This window comes from Zosterops lateralis, assembly GCF_965231275.1.
Source record: "Zosterops lateralis genome assembly, chromosome: 6".
Classification (NCBI taxonomy): Eukaryota; Metazoa; Chordata; class Aves; order Passeriformes; family Zosteropidae; genus Zosterops; species Zosterops lateralis.
In genome coordinates this window covers 94587-109792 of record NC_139761.1, presented here as the reverse complement: position 1 = coordinate 109792, position 15206 = coordinate 94587, and the positions used below count along the sequence as shown (strand labels likewise).

General features: G+C 47.6%; 2 long non-coding RNA genes across 2 annotated transcripts in view; both read left to right on the top strand.

Moving 5' to 3' along the window:
- The first annotated feature begins 267 nt into the window (after positions 1 to 267).
- Positions 268 to 15206, top strand: part of LOC310910838 — a 53540-nt gene continuing 38601 nt past the window's right edge. Inside the window, exons 1-2 of the long non-coding RNA XR_014590405.1 lie at positions 268 to 343; positions 421 to 448. This is a non-coding gene — a long non-coding RNA (uncharacterized lncRNA). The remainder of the gene's footprint in view (positions 344 to 420; positions 449 to 15206) is intronic.
- On the top strand, positions 13245 to 14339 carry LOC310910839. Its single transcript, XR_014590406.1, has 2 exons — positions 13245 to 13613; positions 14097 to 14339. It is a non-coding gene; the product is annotated as an uncharacterized lncRNA (long non-coding RNA).

Below are 15206 nucleotides of genomic sequence, written 5' to 3'. Positions count from 1 at the left end.
CACCGAGGGAACGTCTCCAAATCCCCGGAGCCAACACGTTCATTTCTGTCGAGGAGGGATTTTGTCTGCTCGTATTCCAAATGCTGAGTGTTGGGGCTGGTGGATGGGAGAAGGGGAAAAACCTTTTCAGTCCCAGGAGGCAATTTAAAGTTATCTTAGAGAGGAGAGTGCCCTAGTGGGATGGACCCCTCAGGAGTAAAAAGAGAGAGGATGACACAAAGTGTCTGGAGCTGTTGAGTTCTCCTGCAGCACTTTGACTCTTGTCCTGACTTTGTTTCAGGTGCAGATGGATTCAATCCATGGCAGAGTGCCCCATCCCGGGTGAGGGGGCTCCCCTGAGAAGGTCAGTCACTGTTTGTGTTTGCAGGGGAGTGTAAATGGTGGCCATGTTACAGCACTGCTCTTTGTCTTTATTTTTAGGAGGCAAAGCTGGATCTCTGCAGTCAAGGTGAAGTGGACGAGGTGAGCAGTGATGGGTGGACAGAAGCAGTTACTATTGCTCAAGCCTCACTTGCTGGTGGAACTCTGAGCATCCAGTGCTGTGTGTTTTAGGTGTTCCACTCACACGATGCCGAGCTCCCCTCACCAACCAGACAGTGGGAACATTACAGGACTGTGTGGTGAAGCCTTGACCTTCTCCATTTGAAGGGGCCATCCAGGTGGGCTTTGGTAACAGCCGAGGAGTTGAGGTGTGTCAGGGAGGAGGAGCGAGGGTCTGCTCAAGTTTCAGCAGTACCACATCACCTTGTCTGCTCTTAACCCAGGCACACCCCGCAATGTTGGTGTCTGAGCAGAGCTGGAGCACAGGGCCCGAGGCCCTGGGTGTGCTCAGGAGGTGTTGAGTAGCAGAATTGCTGGTTTTTGGCCCATGTGCTGCTGAGATCACACGGTCACATTTGCTTTTCTTTATTGTAGCTGACTGAGAGACACTAGCCCAGTGGCAGCAGGAATTTCCCCGAGGGAGAGGCACCTTCTTTGGCTTTTGACATGGATTGGCATCCCCAGATGTCTCAGAGATAAGTGGAGGGCTGGGAGCCACAGAGGGGATGAAAGTGGGGTGTGAGGTCAGGGGTCACCAGGAGGGATTTTTAAATCAGGTTTGGAGATGGGGATGTCCAAGATGTGACCCCTTTAGGGCACATAGAGGGAAGGTCTCACAGTGCTGAGGTGTGCAGGGCAGAGCAGTCCCAGGGCATGTTGTGTCACTTGTCTGTTGTGTACTCTGTGTCTTTTGTGTGTTTAGTTTTGTGTGTCTTTTGCCTTAACCCTTCAAGGGGTCTTTTGGAGACCTCAGGCATCATTCTTAACATCTCCCTATTCCTGGTGCTGATACCAGGCCAGGCATCAAACCTTTGACTCGGGAGCTCAGAGGCTCCTCAGAATCCATCTCTCTTCACAAGCATCCAGGCTGATGCCTTTCCAGGTCTTGTTCTGAGCTGTATCCACAGCTGTGCACTGCTGTGATCCATTCAGGCGGATTAGGTCTTGTCAGAATGCAGAGACAGGTACAGGATTCTGACCGTAGGATTCTCAGGCATCCATCTCTGCATTTCTTGGGATCAGTGATCCCGTTGGCATCTTCTTCCTGCAGGGTTCTCTGAGCCTGGTCAGCTCCCCATGGGTCTTACCTCGGTCATCTCATTGCGAGTTCTCTCGGTCCTCAGGGTCATTCTTCTTGCTGAGATATTTCTGTCCCTGTTGTGTCCCCCCTTTTGTCCTGTCCTGTGTCACGGGTGTTGGTGTGTTTGGCCTGAGCTGCTCTGCCTTGTTGCTCAGTCTGGGTGTAGGGGGAATGGGACAAGTCCTGGGGACTTGAAATTTGTCATGTAGGGTGTAGTTGGGCTGTAGAGGGTATCCCTAGATGGACACAAAGTGTCTGGAGAGGTCAGGTTTCCCTGCAGCACTTTGACTTTTGTCCTGACTTTGTTTCAGGTGCAGATGTATAAAATCTACCCCCTTTTTTCCCCGAGTATGTGGGAGGTTGGCTCTCAGCAAGGAAGAAGTTGAGAAATGACCTCCCTGTCTGCTGGACGTCTGGATATAATTGAGAGTGCAGTTACTAAATACTCTGTATTTTCTGCTAAATTAATAAACCTGAACCGAGAAAGCTGTGATCACCGTGGTGCCTGTTTTTTCCTTTCAGGTCTCATTCTACCCATGCACAGTATTACCAGCAGAAACTTGATGTGGAGGTGTATTTCAGAGGCAGAGATAAAATAATATGGACATTTTATTTTGTAGCTCTTTGAACCTCCTTGTTTATTAGCCAAGAAATCCAAAACAAACCCCCTCTCCCCAAAAGCACACAGAAAGAGAAAATATGCCCATATTATTTTAATAAAGACTAAATATTTATCTCTTAGAAAACCAGGCTCATTCAATTCTAATTAACTATGGTTCTGATTTGTTAGGTCAATGAATTCATATAGTTTAAAATATCAGTAAAAATGGAAAGAAGTAAATACGAATTGAAAATAATACAAAAAAATAAAAATATAAGTTACAGTATGAGAACTATAAAATATGAAAGATAATAGGAATAGGTACAGTATTGATACACTATATTATTACTTGTTCTATTAATTATAATATGTAAAATATACTTAATATAATGTACATGATATAATAGATAAATTTGTAATGGTTATTAGATATATCAAAGTAAGAAATAGAAGTTATTTTGAAATGCAGCCTAAACCGAAGGCTTTTTTGGATTTGGTTTCGTTGATGGCAGGCGATCTGTAAGGCAATGCTGCCATCCTGTGGATAAAGATCGGTACTGCAGCTCCCCCCGAGCTGATCTGTAAGGCAATGCTGCCATCCTGTGGATAAAGATCGGTACTGCAGCTTCCCCCCGCGCCCGTCCCGAGAGCTGTGCGGCAGTGCTGCCATCCTGTGGACATACAGCGGTACTGCAATTCTCCCCCGTGCCGGTACCCGAGGTGAGCAGCAGCCCCGGTCTCTGAGTTCAGGGGCAGTGCTGCCGCCCGAGGACCGAAAGATCACGGCCAAAAAGGCGGGAAAAAAATGCAAAGATCCCGGACACGTGGCAGCCGGCTGCCTGCGCGCGACCTGGACCAGGGAGCGGCCCGGGAGCGGTTTTTCCGCGGCATACGCAGGTGCGTGGACACGGGATGGGGGCTGAGCGGCGCCACGGCAGTGTTTGGGCAGTCGATGTAGTCCAGCGCCTTTGCGAGCAGCCAAGGGGGACATTTGGGGAGGGTTGCCACAACCAAGATGGCGGCGCGACTCGCGGCGCTTGACCTTCCAAAGATGGCGGCGAAAAGGGCGGGAAAAATGAGGACCCCACCATGTGCGTCTAGTTAACTGCCTGCACAAAAATCCCGACCATGGCGCCGCCCGGGAACAATTTTGTGTGGCGTTTCCAGGTGTAGGGACACGGGCTGTGGATTCAGCCACGCCGCAGGCGGGTTCGGGTTACTCATTTTAGTCAGGCTTCTGTGTTAGACACCTATGGGGGGCCTTAAGGGGCGCCACAACCAAGATGGCGGCTCGGCTCGCTGCTGTTGACCTTCCAAAGATGGCGGCGGGGAGGGGCGAAAGTGACGTAATGCTCTCTGCCACCAAAAAAGGCGAGGTGTGACGAAAATGACCGAGAGGTACCGAACAGCCGAGAAGAGCCGACTGCTGACGGAAATCGCCGAGTGTAGCCGAACAGCCGAGAATAGCCGACTGCTGACGGAAATGACCGAGTTTCTCCGAACAGCCGAGAATTGCCGACTACTGACGGAAATCGCCGGGTTTCCCCGAACAGCCGAGCCCAGCCGACTTTCCCCGAACGAGCCGCGCCCGCCCGAGCCGGGGGCCGTTCCGGGCGCTCCCGGCCGGTGTCCGCCCTCACTGCTGCTTCCTCGGCGGGCCATTCAAGGCGGTGTCGGGGCCGCTGCCGATCCGCCGGCGGGCGGGCGGGCGGGACACGCTGCCGCTGTGCCCGGAGCTGGAGCCGAGCCGGGGCTCCCGGGGAAGGCGGCAGGAGAAGCCGGTAAAACGCCCGCAGTGCTCGTGTGGCCCCGAGGGCCCCGAGAACATTGATCTGGGGGGGTCTGTGCCAGCCGCTTATGCCCTAATGGAGAGGGATTTCTCACAAAGACACGCAGTGATGGACAAGGGGAACGGCTTCATCAGGATGAAGGGAGGCCGGTTTGGATTAAATATCAGGAAGGAATTGTTCCCTGTGAGGGCGGCGGGGCCTTGGCGCAGGTTCCCCAGAGAAGCTGTGGCTGCCCCTGGATCTGGTGGAAGGTGTCCGTGCCCTGGGTGGGGCTGGAATGGGATGAGCTTTCCCTTCCACAATTCAGTGATTCTGGTGGTCTGGCTGAGCTCAGTCAGCCTGAGGGGCTGTTGCAATTTCAGGCTGGAAGTTGAGTGCTCGTAATTTACACAGTGTAAAGCAAGAATGAACGGTTAAAAATTCTGATGCATGATTTTTTTAATATAAAAAGCATGGAGGGAGAGGTGCTTCCTTTTATTTTCTTCTGATTCAATTGTATTTCTCACTTACAGCACAGTAGAAACTCTGTTCTGCTCTGGCTGCTGAAGGACACTGCAGCATCTCCAGGTGCACCTGAAGGGATCTCGACTCTGAGAGAGATTTGTTCTGTTTCTGCATTGACTCTGTTGAAAGGTGAACGCAGAATGTCCACGGGTCACCCTGCCAGCTCCACTTGGCTCAGCAGGCATCGCAGGGAGGGCCCTCCTGTCATCTCTCTGGTGAGTCTGGAGGTGGGTTTTTCTGCTGCTCTGGGGCTGTGCTGGGACCCCTCAAATTCCAGTCAGAGGTGCTGGGCACTGCTGGGCCTTGGGGACACCACTGAGAGGCAGCTGCTTTGGTTTCTTAATACCTGGAAATCCATGGATTGCTGGGTGATTTCCATAAGTTCTCCTATTTTGTAGGAGCTGCAGGGTGAGGTCAGCATTCTGAGGGAGGCCCTGGCAAAGCTGCCAAGGAGAAGGAACACGGAGCATCCGGGGGCTTCTCCCACCTGAGTTTCTCCTGGAGCGTGCTGCATGTCATGCTGGATGTTTGACCCGGCTTTGGGGTGTTCTCCTGCAGTCCCAGCTCCAACTGCTGCCCCTGAGCCGAGGCCTTGCTGTGTCCCAGCACTAAACCCGGCAGGTGGGTCCTGCTTTTCCAGCCCTTTAATCCCTCGGGCAATCCCAGATTCCCGGAGCTCCCCTGGGCCCAGCCTGGACTCGCTCCCTGGGAGCTGCACTTCAGTCTGCCTGAACCAAGGACCTCCTGTTTGAAACTTTATTCCTGCTGTTTTTCCTTTTGCAGGTAGTTGGCAAAAAGGGAGAGAGCCAGTAGGAAGTGGAGGCACTGGAAGGCCTTATCCCAGTCCAAGGTTCCCACTTTTCTCTCTGACTCCTGGAGAAACGCCTGACCATAACCAGAGACTGTCAGTTTGATTTCCAGCCCTTTACAGTAAATCGTTGCTTTCAGCTGGTTTGTGTTCCTGGTGTCATCCTCCTCCTCCTCCTCCATGGATTTGTCAATAGAATTCCTGACTTTTGCTGAGTTGAATTTTGTTATTCCAGGAATTGTGGCTCTTTGGTTCCACTGAAACTTCCCATCTCTGCTGGGAGTTTCATCTGTCAAATCCAAGTAAGATTGGAATTTCTTTGGATTGTTACTCCCACAAATGAGAGATCCTTCTGGAATAGGAGTAAATTGGCATGTTTAACTCCCTCTTCCCTGGAAAATCAGAGCAGAGGAAGCAGATTTGAAATCATCATTCCATGGACTTCCACAGACTTCCTGGCTGTTCCAAAAGTTTTCCATGTTAGAAATTCCTGAGCTTGTTTTCCAGGCAAGCTGGGAGTTAGATATTATTCCTTCCTTTTATTTGATGTTTTTCCTCTCTCTGATTTTAGTAAGGCTATATTTTTTTTCCTATTTTCTATCCTAATTGGAATTTTGCTAATTCTTAGGGGACATTTCCAAGGAAATTTCCCCAATTAAGGTTGGTAAATCAGGAATGTGTCAGCACCATATCCACAGAATTCTAGGAATTCCCAGGAAAACTTGTAAGGTGTTTAATTGCCTCGATTCATCTCGTTCTCAAGTTCAACTGAGTGTGTTTTTAATTACATAAGTTCCATTAAAACTTAAATCCCGGCCTAGTTGCTGTTCCTTGGACACAATGAGGTGGTTCTTTCCTGCCTTGGCACATGTGGATGTTGATCCCAAGTGAGCTTCCTGCTAAAACAGAATTTGTTTCCAAGAATTTTCTAGAAAACCTTATTTTTTGGGAGGCACTGGGTTTGTTTTCCCTATCCCTGCCTAATCAAGAAAACTCCTGGGGCCTGTGTTAGGCAGTGGCATCAGGGGAGGGGTGTGTTTATTTAATTTCGTATTTTATTTTACTTATTATTTATTTTTTTTTTTAATTTTTGATTTTTGTATTTTATGTTAAATATTGTATTGTGGTTAATGTTTTAATATATTTTTTGTCTTTTTAAAATGCTTTTGGTTTATTTCTTTAATTTTTATATTTTTAGTCTATTATTTATTTTTAAAATTTAAAAATTTTTCTTTTTTACTATTTAAAATCTTAGTGACTTTTATTTTTTTTTAAATTTATGGATATTATTTCAGTTTTTGCATTCATGTTATTTATTTTGTATTTTAAATTTTTAAATTATATTTTAAATTTATTTTAGATTTTATTTATATTTTTTCTTTTTTAATAACTTTTGAGGTTTTTTTAAAATTTTCATTTTGTTTTATTTTATTTTATAATATTTTTTTCATGTTTTCATTGTTCCTTTTTTTTTTCCTTACTCTTTTTTTTCCCCCGAGTATGTGGAAGTTTGGTCCCGCCCCCATCCCGGGCAGAGCAGGGCAGGGCAGGGCGGGGGCGGAGCCGGGGGGCGGAGCCGGGGGGGCGGAGCCGGGGGGGCGGAGCCGGGGCGGGCGGAGCCGGGGGGGCGGAGCCGGGGGGGCGGAGCCGGGGGGGCGGAGCCGGGGGGCGGAGCCGGGGGGCGGAGCCGGGGGGCGGAGCCGGGGGGCGGAGCCGGGGGGCGGAGCCGGGGGGCGGAGCCGGGGGGCGGAGCCGGGGGGCGGAGCCGGGGGGCGGAGCCGGGGGGCGGAGCCGGGGGGCGGAGCCGGGGGGCGGAGCCGGGGGGCGGAGCCGGGGGGCGGAGCCGGGGGGCGGAGCCGGGGGGCGGAGCCGGGGGGCGGAGCCGGGGGGCGGAGCCGGGGGGCGGAGCCGGGGGGCGGAGCCGGGGTTCTCGGTGTTTGGGTTTTGTCTGGGCTTGTCAGCCAAGTCATAAACAAGCCAACTCGGCTCCTGAACTCTCCAATGAACGTTTGAAACGCTTCCACAGAAGGACACGTTAAGAGTGATTCCAAAGGAATATTTGTAAATGAAGGGTAACGATTTCTGGGGAATTTCCTTGGGAATTATGAACCTCATGCATACGGACTTTCAGAGGTGGAATCCCCGTTCCAGCCTCGGGCACCTGCAGGAGAAGAGGGGTCCTTATCCACAGCAAGGGAAGCCCGGTGCCCCATCGTGTCAGGTGCAGACAATGAACCGTCCCAGGAATGAACAGCAAGTCCCCTCTGCCCTCACCCTTAGAGTGGCAGCAGCTGCAGGTGAGAGATGCCACAGGATGGGGAGGGGAGAGAGCAGCCCCAGGTGGAGCTGGGAACAGTGAGGGGGGACAGAGCAGCACAGGTGGAGCTGTGATGGATAATGAGGGGGCGGTTCCAGCCAGGGGAAATTTAAAAGGGGAGCCTCAGCTGAATTCGGTATCGACCTGTGAGGAGTGAGAAATTTGTATTTAGGTTGTGGCTGTGCTTCATGAAGTGACTGCAGGAGCACTTGGATTTGGAGTTTTACTTCAGGAAGCGACGAGGGACAAACTTGTATGCTAAACAGATAAGCCAGTTTGGGTTTATTGGGGGGACTTTTTACCTTTTCAGCTTCGTCTCACCAATCCCTCCCCGGTGCTCCCAGAAGAAAAAGGAGTTATGGAGATAAAAGGAGTTCAAATTGATCGAAGGAACTCCTTTTCTGTTGTTGTCTGTGTTTAAAGTGGGGGAGTTTTCTCTTTACCTGGAATTTTAATGAATAGTGGAACTTTTGTGTGGCTTTTATTTAATGTTATGTACTTAGGGGATATGTAGTATTTTGTGTGACTTTTTGGAGTATTATTTGTTATATATAATTTGGTTTTTGAGTGACGGTAACTTTATGGTTGGGTTTGTTTGTATTTGAGGTAGAAATGATTTAAGTAGCTCTTTTTGAGGGACTTCTGAAATGTGTTATTGGGGTTTTGTGTGTTGTATGGAGGGATTCAGGTTGGGTAGGGCTGTTTTTTTCTGTTTGGTGGTTTTTAGTGATTTATTGTGTGGCTTTATTCTGTTCGTAGGTGGTGTATGGTGAGGGATATGTGGTGTATTTAATTCATGTTAGAATTCATAGTTCACATGGTCAGAATATTTTTGAACTGAGTTTGGTTTTGAATTGTTTTTGGGGGGATATTGTGTTTTTCCAGGGTTTATTGTCTAAGGTTTACAGTGGTGTAATAGGCTGTGGTGTGAGGTATAGAGGAAGGTTTATTTATTTAAGAAATAAAATAAAATAAATAATAAATAAATAAATAAGTCAGGTGGCTTTTATCATAGGGAGCATCTAGTGTTTGTTTTAGTGGGTTTGAGACAGTGTGATGTAGTTAATTTTTTAGGGTTTCTTAATATTTACAATTAAATGATTTTTTTGTGTTATTGGGGTTTGTTTATTTAGCCTGCTTGGCTATGGTATATGTTTTATAGTTTTGGATAATTTAGGGGATACTGTTTGTAGTCTAATGGGTCTTTTGGTTTTGTGTGTATTTATAGGTGGTCTGTTTGTTTTGATGGTTTTGAGGAATTATGGGTTCATTGAGTTAGGAATAATTGTTTTTGGTGCTGTTAGTTTAAGCGTATTTGTGCTATTTTTATTTTTGTTGATTGATTTGTTTATTGTTGTGCTTCTCTGGGTTTTTCAGTCTGCAGCAGGTTTAAACAGTCAGAAGAAAAAGGGAAAAAAAAAGGCTTTTCTTTAGCTGGCTAAAACTAACTAAGAGCAAAGGAGATCTGTGTGCTGCAGTCTGTCTGTGCTTGGGCTGAATACACTGGACAGGGAATGCACAGGAGTAAACACTGTTTTCTTAAAACAGGCTGCGTGCTTTTTCTTTCCTTGCTTAGCTCTCAAAATCAGTCTGGAAGGTACAGAAGGCATTTTTGAAGTAGTTATTTTAAATGTTTGAGGTTTTTTTGGTGGATAAAATGTTTATTTTGGAGGAAGTTTGTTTGAAGTTTTTGCTTAGTTATAATGAAATTATTTTATTTCTAATTAGGTGTTTTTAGTTTTTATTGCAGTTAAAGGTTGTGACTTTTTTGTTATGTTAGTAATAGAAAATGGGTTTTGATTTGGTATGTAGAGATGGGATTGGTGTATATGGTGTGCTGGTGTTGATTAAGGATCTAAAATTCTGTGGTTTTGATGTGTTAGCTTAATGAGTTTTTATAGTTTAAAAGATGTGGGTTTTATGCTTCTTTGGTTAGAGGCAGGTCTTTAAGTTGGGGGGTTCTGAGTATGTATTTTGGAGGTTTTTTGAGGAGAATGGATATAGGGGTTATTTTTTTTATATTTGGAAGATGGACTAGGAATAATAAGAGTTGGCTTTTTTTTGCTGGACTTTTGTTTGTGTTTTCTAAAATTGATATGTTTGTGTGGTCAGGGCAGTGGTGTTTCTGGTGCAACTCTGAGCATCCCTTATTGTTTGTGTGTTTCAGGTGGTCACTTGTCTCACACTGAGATCCTCTCACCCAACAGCCCTGCTGAGATCATCCGTGGATGTTTGGTTTTCTTTATGGCACCTGACTGAGACAGCAGGAATTTCCCAGAGGCAGAGACAGCCTTCCTTGGCCCCTGATGTGGATTCTCATCCCTGGACATCCCAGAGATAAGTGAAGGGCTCAAAGCCACAGAGGGGGTGAAAGTGGGGTGTGGGTTGGGAGTCACCGGGAGGGATTTTTGGGTCTGGTTTGGAGATGGGGATGTCCAAGCTGTGACCCCTTTAGGGCACGTGAAGGGAAGGTCTCACAGTGCTGAGGTGTGCAGGGCAGAGCAGTCCCAGGGCATGTCGTGTCACTTCTCTGTTGTGCACTCTGTGTCTTTTGTGTGTTTTGTTTTGTGTGTCTTTTGCCTTAACCCTTCAAGGGGTCTTTTGGAGACCCCAGGCATTGTTCTTAACATCTCCTTGTTCCTTGGCCAGGCACTGATATCATTGAACTTTGACTCAGGTGCTCAGACACACATCAGGATCCATCTCTCTTCACAAGTGTCCAGTCTGATGCCTTTCCAGGTCTTGTTCTGAGCTGTATCCACAGCTGTGCACTGCTGTGATCCATTCAGGTGGATTAGGTCTTGTCAGAATGCAGAGACAGGTAGATGATTCTGACCTTAGGATTCTCAGGCATCCATCTCTGCTTTTCTTGGGATCAGTGATCCCGTTGGCATCTTCTTCCTGCAGGGTTCTCTGAGCCTGGTCAGCTCCCCATGGGTCTTACCTCGGTCATCTCATTGCGAGTTCTCTCGGTCCTCAGGGTCATTCTTCTTGCTGAGAGATTTCTGTCCCTGTTGTGTCCTCCCTTTTGTGCTGTCCTGTGTCACGGGGGTTGGTGTGTTTGTCCTGGAGCTGCTCTGCCTTGTTGCTCAGTCTGGGTGTGGGGGGAATGGGACAAGTCCTGGGGAGTTGAAATTTGTCATGTGGGGTGTAGTTGGCCTGTAGAGGGTATTCCTGGATTGACACAAAGTGTCTGGAGCTGTCGAGTTCTCCTGCAGCACTTTGACTCTTGTCCTGACTTTGTTTCAGATGCAGATGGATTAAATCCATGGCAGAGTGCCCCATCCCGGGTGAGGGGGCTCCCCTGAGAAGGTCAGTCACTGTTTGCGTTTGCAGGGGAATGTAAATGGTGGCCATGTTACAGCACTGCTCTTTGTCTTTGTTTTTAGGAGCTAAGGCTGGATCTCTGCAGTCAAGGTGAAGTGGATGAGGTGAGCAGTGATGGTGGACAGAAGCAGTTGCTTTTGCTGAAGTCTCACTTCTGGTTCTACTCTAAGCATTCAGTGGTTTTATTTATTTATTTTGGGTGGTTTCCTTGGCAGATGTGCTGGCCCAGGATGCCAGAGGAGGGTAGATGGGTGCAACATCAAGGTTCACTTGTGCTGTGCTTCAGGCAGAGCAGGGAGGTTGCTGTTTCATAGTAACTCAGCATAATTTTTCCTTTTTTGTTTCTTTGCAGGTGCTGCTGCTGCCCCAGGTGTGCCAGGGAATAGAGGGAGTGGGTGCGTTGGCACTTGGGCAGGTGGCCCAGAGGTGAGTGCTGTGCTCAGTGTGTCCCTTTTCCTTTTGCTGGGTTCACTCTGGGCAGCCTCTGGAGTGGGGGGAAGATCTGAGGGGGGGCCGGGACAGCGGTGCAGAGGAGCCCCGGGGGTGACTCTTCTGGAGTGAAATAGTCACATTTTCTGTTCTGTGGTTCCAGGTAGTGTGAGGAGGTGCACAGCTGGAGTTTGGATATGGCAGCACTGAGAGAACGTCTTCAAATCCACGGAGCCAACACGTTCATTTCTGCCCAGGATGGATTTTGTCCACTCATATTCAAAAGTTAAGTTGCTGGGGCTGGTGGTTGGGAGAAGGGAAAAAACCTTTTCAGTGCCAGGAGGCAATTTAAAGTTATCTGAGAGAGGAGAGAGCCCTTGTGGGATGGACCCCTCAGGAGTAAAAACAGTGAGGGTGACACAAAGTGTCTGGAGCTGTCAAGTGATCCTGCAGCACTTTGACTTTTGTCCTGACTTTGTTTCAGATGCAGATGGATTACATCCATGGCAGAGTGCCCCATCCTGTGTGAGGGGGCTCCCCTGAGAAGGTCAGTCACTGTTTGTGTTTGCAGGGGAGTGTAAATGGTGGCCATGTTACAGCACTGCTCTTTGTCTTTGTTTTTAGGAGGCAAAGCTGGATATCAGCAGTCAAGGTGAAGTGGACGAGGTGAGCAGTGATGAGTGGACAGAAGCAGTTACTATTGCTCCAGCCTCACTTGCTGGTGGAACTCTGAGCGTCCAGTGCTGTGTGTTTTAGGTGTTCCACTCACACGATGCCGAGCTCCCCTCACCAACCAGACAGTGGGAACATTACAGGACTGTGTGGTGAAGCCTTGACCTTCTCCATTTGAAGGGGCCATCCAGGTGGGCTTTGGTAACAGCCGAGGAGTTGAGGTGTGTCAGGGAGGAGGAGGGAGGCTCTGCTCAAGTTTCAGCAGTGCCACATCACCTTGTCTGCTCTTAACCCAGGCACACCCCGCAGTGTTGGTGTCTGAGCACAGCTGGAGCACAGGGCCCGAGGACCTGGGTGTGCTCAGGAGGTGGTGAGTAGCAGAATTGCTGGTTTTTGGCCAATGTGCTGCTGAGATCACATGGTCACATTTGCTTTCCTTTATTGTAGCTGAGTGTGAGATAACAGCCCAATGACAGCAGGAATTTCCCTGAGGGAGAGGTGGCCTTTTTTTGTACCTGACGTGGATTTGCATCTCCAGATGTCTGAGAGATAAGTGGAGGGCTGGGAGCCACAGAGGGGATGAAAGTGGGGTGTGGGTTCAGGGGTCACCAGGAGGGGTTTTTAAATCAGGTTTGGAGATGGGGATGTCCAAGATGTGACCCCTTAGGCTGTGTAAAGGAAAAGTCTCATTTTTGATCCCAGTGCTGAGATGTGCAGGGCAGAGCAGTCCCAGGGCAAGGTCGTGTCACTTGTCTGTTGTGCGCTCTGTGTCTGTTGTGTTATCCCTTTGAGGGATCTGTTAGAAACCCCAGGCATCGTTCTTAACATCTCCCTGTTCCTGGTGCTGATACCAGGCCAGGCATCAAACCCTTGACTCGGGTGCTCAGACACATCAGGATCCATCTCCCTTCACAACCATCCAGGCTGGTGCCTTATCCATCTCTCTTCACAACCATCCACTCTGATGCCTTTCCAGGTCTTGTTCTGAGCTGTATCCACAGCTGTGCACTGCTGTGATCCATTCTGGCAGGTTAGGTCTTCTAAAAGTGCACAGCTGAGTGGAGGATTCTGACCATAGGATTCTCAGGCATCCATCCCTGCGTTTCTTGGGATGAGTGATCCCGTTGGCATCTTCTTCCTGCAGGGTTCTCTGAGCCTGGTCAGCTCCCCATCGGTCTGACCTCGGTCATCTCATTGCGAGTTGTCTCGGTCCTCAGGGTCATTCTTCTTGCTGAGATATTTCTGTCCCTGTTGTGTCCCCCCTTTTGTCCTGTGTCACGGGTGTTGGTGTGTTTGGCCTGGAGCTGCTCTGCCTTGTTGCTCAGTCTGGGTGTGGGGGGAATGGGACAAGTCCTGGGGGCTTGAAATTTGTCGTGTGGGGTGTAGTTGGGCTGTAGAGGGTATTCCTGGATTGACACAAATTGTCTGGAGCTGTCAAGTTATCTTGCAGCACTTTGACTTTTGTCCTGACTTCCTTTCAGATGCAGATGGATTAAATCCATGGCAGAGTGCCCCATCCTGTGTGAGGGGGCTCCCCAGGGAAGGTCAGTCACTGTTGATGATGAGAGTCCCATATTTCACATTTATTGGCACTCCAGTGCAGGGCACCTGCATTTACAGCTCCAAACAAGTGAGTCCCTTGGTGACCCCCCCTGGGGAGCAGCTGGAGCCTGCTCTGGGCTGGGCTGGGGGACCAAACACTTGGGGCTGACACAGCTCCACACTGAGGGGGCTTGGGAAAATGCCTGGTTTTGTCCAGGATTTTGTTTTTAACCTTTCTACAAGGCTTTAGTTGTCAACTTGGTAAAAATAAATGCTAAGGACTTCAAACCATGAGGGGCTGGCAAGTTATGCACACCAGTGACAGCTTTTTTGTTTTGTTTTGTTTTTAAATAGCTGTGAGGCTTATATCTTGATTTTCAGACTCTCTTTTTTTGGCTGACTTTTTGTTAACAATCTTATTTTGAAGTGCCTCAACCAAGGACATCCTGTTTGAAACTTTATCCTTGTTGTTTTTCGTCTTGCAGGTAGTTGGTACAAAAGGATGGAGCCAGTAGGAAGCAAAGCCCCTGGAAGGCCTCATCCCAGTCCAGCTGTTGTTTTGTGTTCTTTAAAAGATTTTATATTTATTTTTAATTTTTAGCTTTTTTTAACATTACTTTTAGATTTTTTTTTAGATTTTTATTTTATTTCTATGTTTTTATTTTTTGTATTTTTAATTTTTAAAAACTTTTTATTTTTATTCAGTTTTTTTTTAATTTTTATTTTTTCATGTTTTCTTTGTTCCTTTTTTAAATACTATTTCTTACCCAGAGTATGTGGAAGTTTGACCCTAAAGGAGAGAAAAACCAGGAAAAGACTGACATCAAAGAACACTAAATTCATTTGTGCCATGCTTTAATATGAAAAAGATAAAGGATAGCATGAAAAAAGACCAAGCATTCTCTGTTTTCCAGGAGACTCCCATTCTCTGAGCACTGACCACCCTTCCGGTGGACTTCTACACAGAAACCATTAACTTATGTTTTCTTTGGGGTTGTTTTTTGTTGTTTTTTTTTTTTTTTCTCCATTCTCTTTCTTACCCTGAGTAGAAAAATGACCTCCATGTCCATTGGATGTCTGGATATAATTGAGAGTGCAGTTAGTAAAAAACCTCTGTATTTTCTGCAAAATTAAAAAACCTGAATGGAGAAAGCTGTGAACACTGTGGTGCCTTTTTTTCTTTTAGGTCTCATTCTCCCCATGCACAGTATTACCAGCAGTAACTTGACGTTGAGGTGTATTTCATTGTTCTTTGTCTTTATTTTTAGGAGATAACATATGATATTGGCACTCCAGGTGAAGCAGACAGGGTGAGTGTTGACTGGTGGATGGAAGCAGTTGTTGCTCAGGTCTCAATTTCTGGTGCAACTCTAAGCATACACTGTTGAGTTTTTTTGGGGTTTTTTTTTTAGGTGGTCCACTTGCAAGGTGTTCCAGTCCTGGATCCTGGCAGCTTGGTGGGTACAAGTTTAAGATATACATGTTTCAGAGTTCTGTCAGACTGGAGCAATTGTGTTTTCACAGTAACTCAGCCTGCTTTTTGCTTTGTTTCTTTGTGGGAGCTGCTGCGGCCCTACGCATACCAGGGAAGAGAG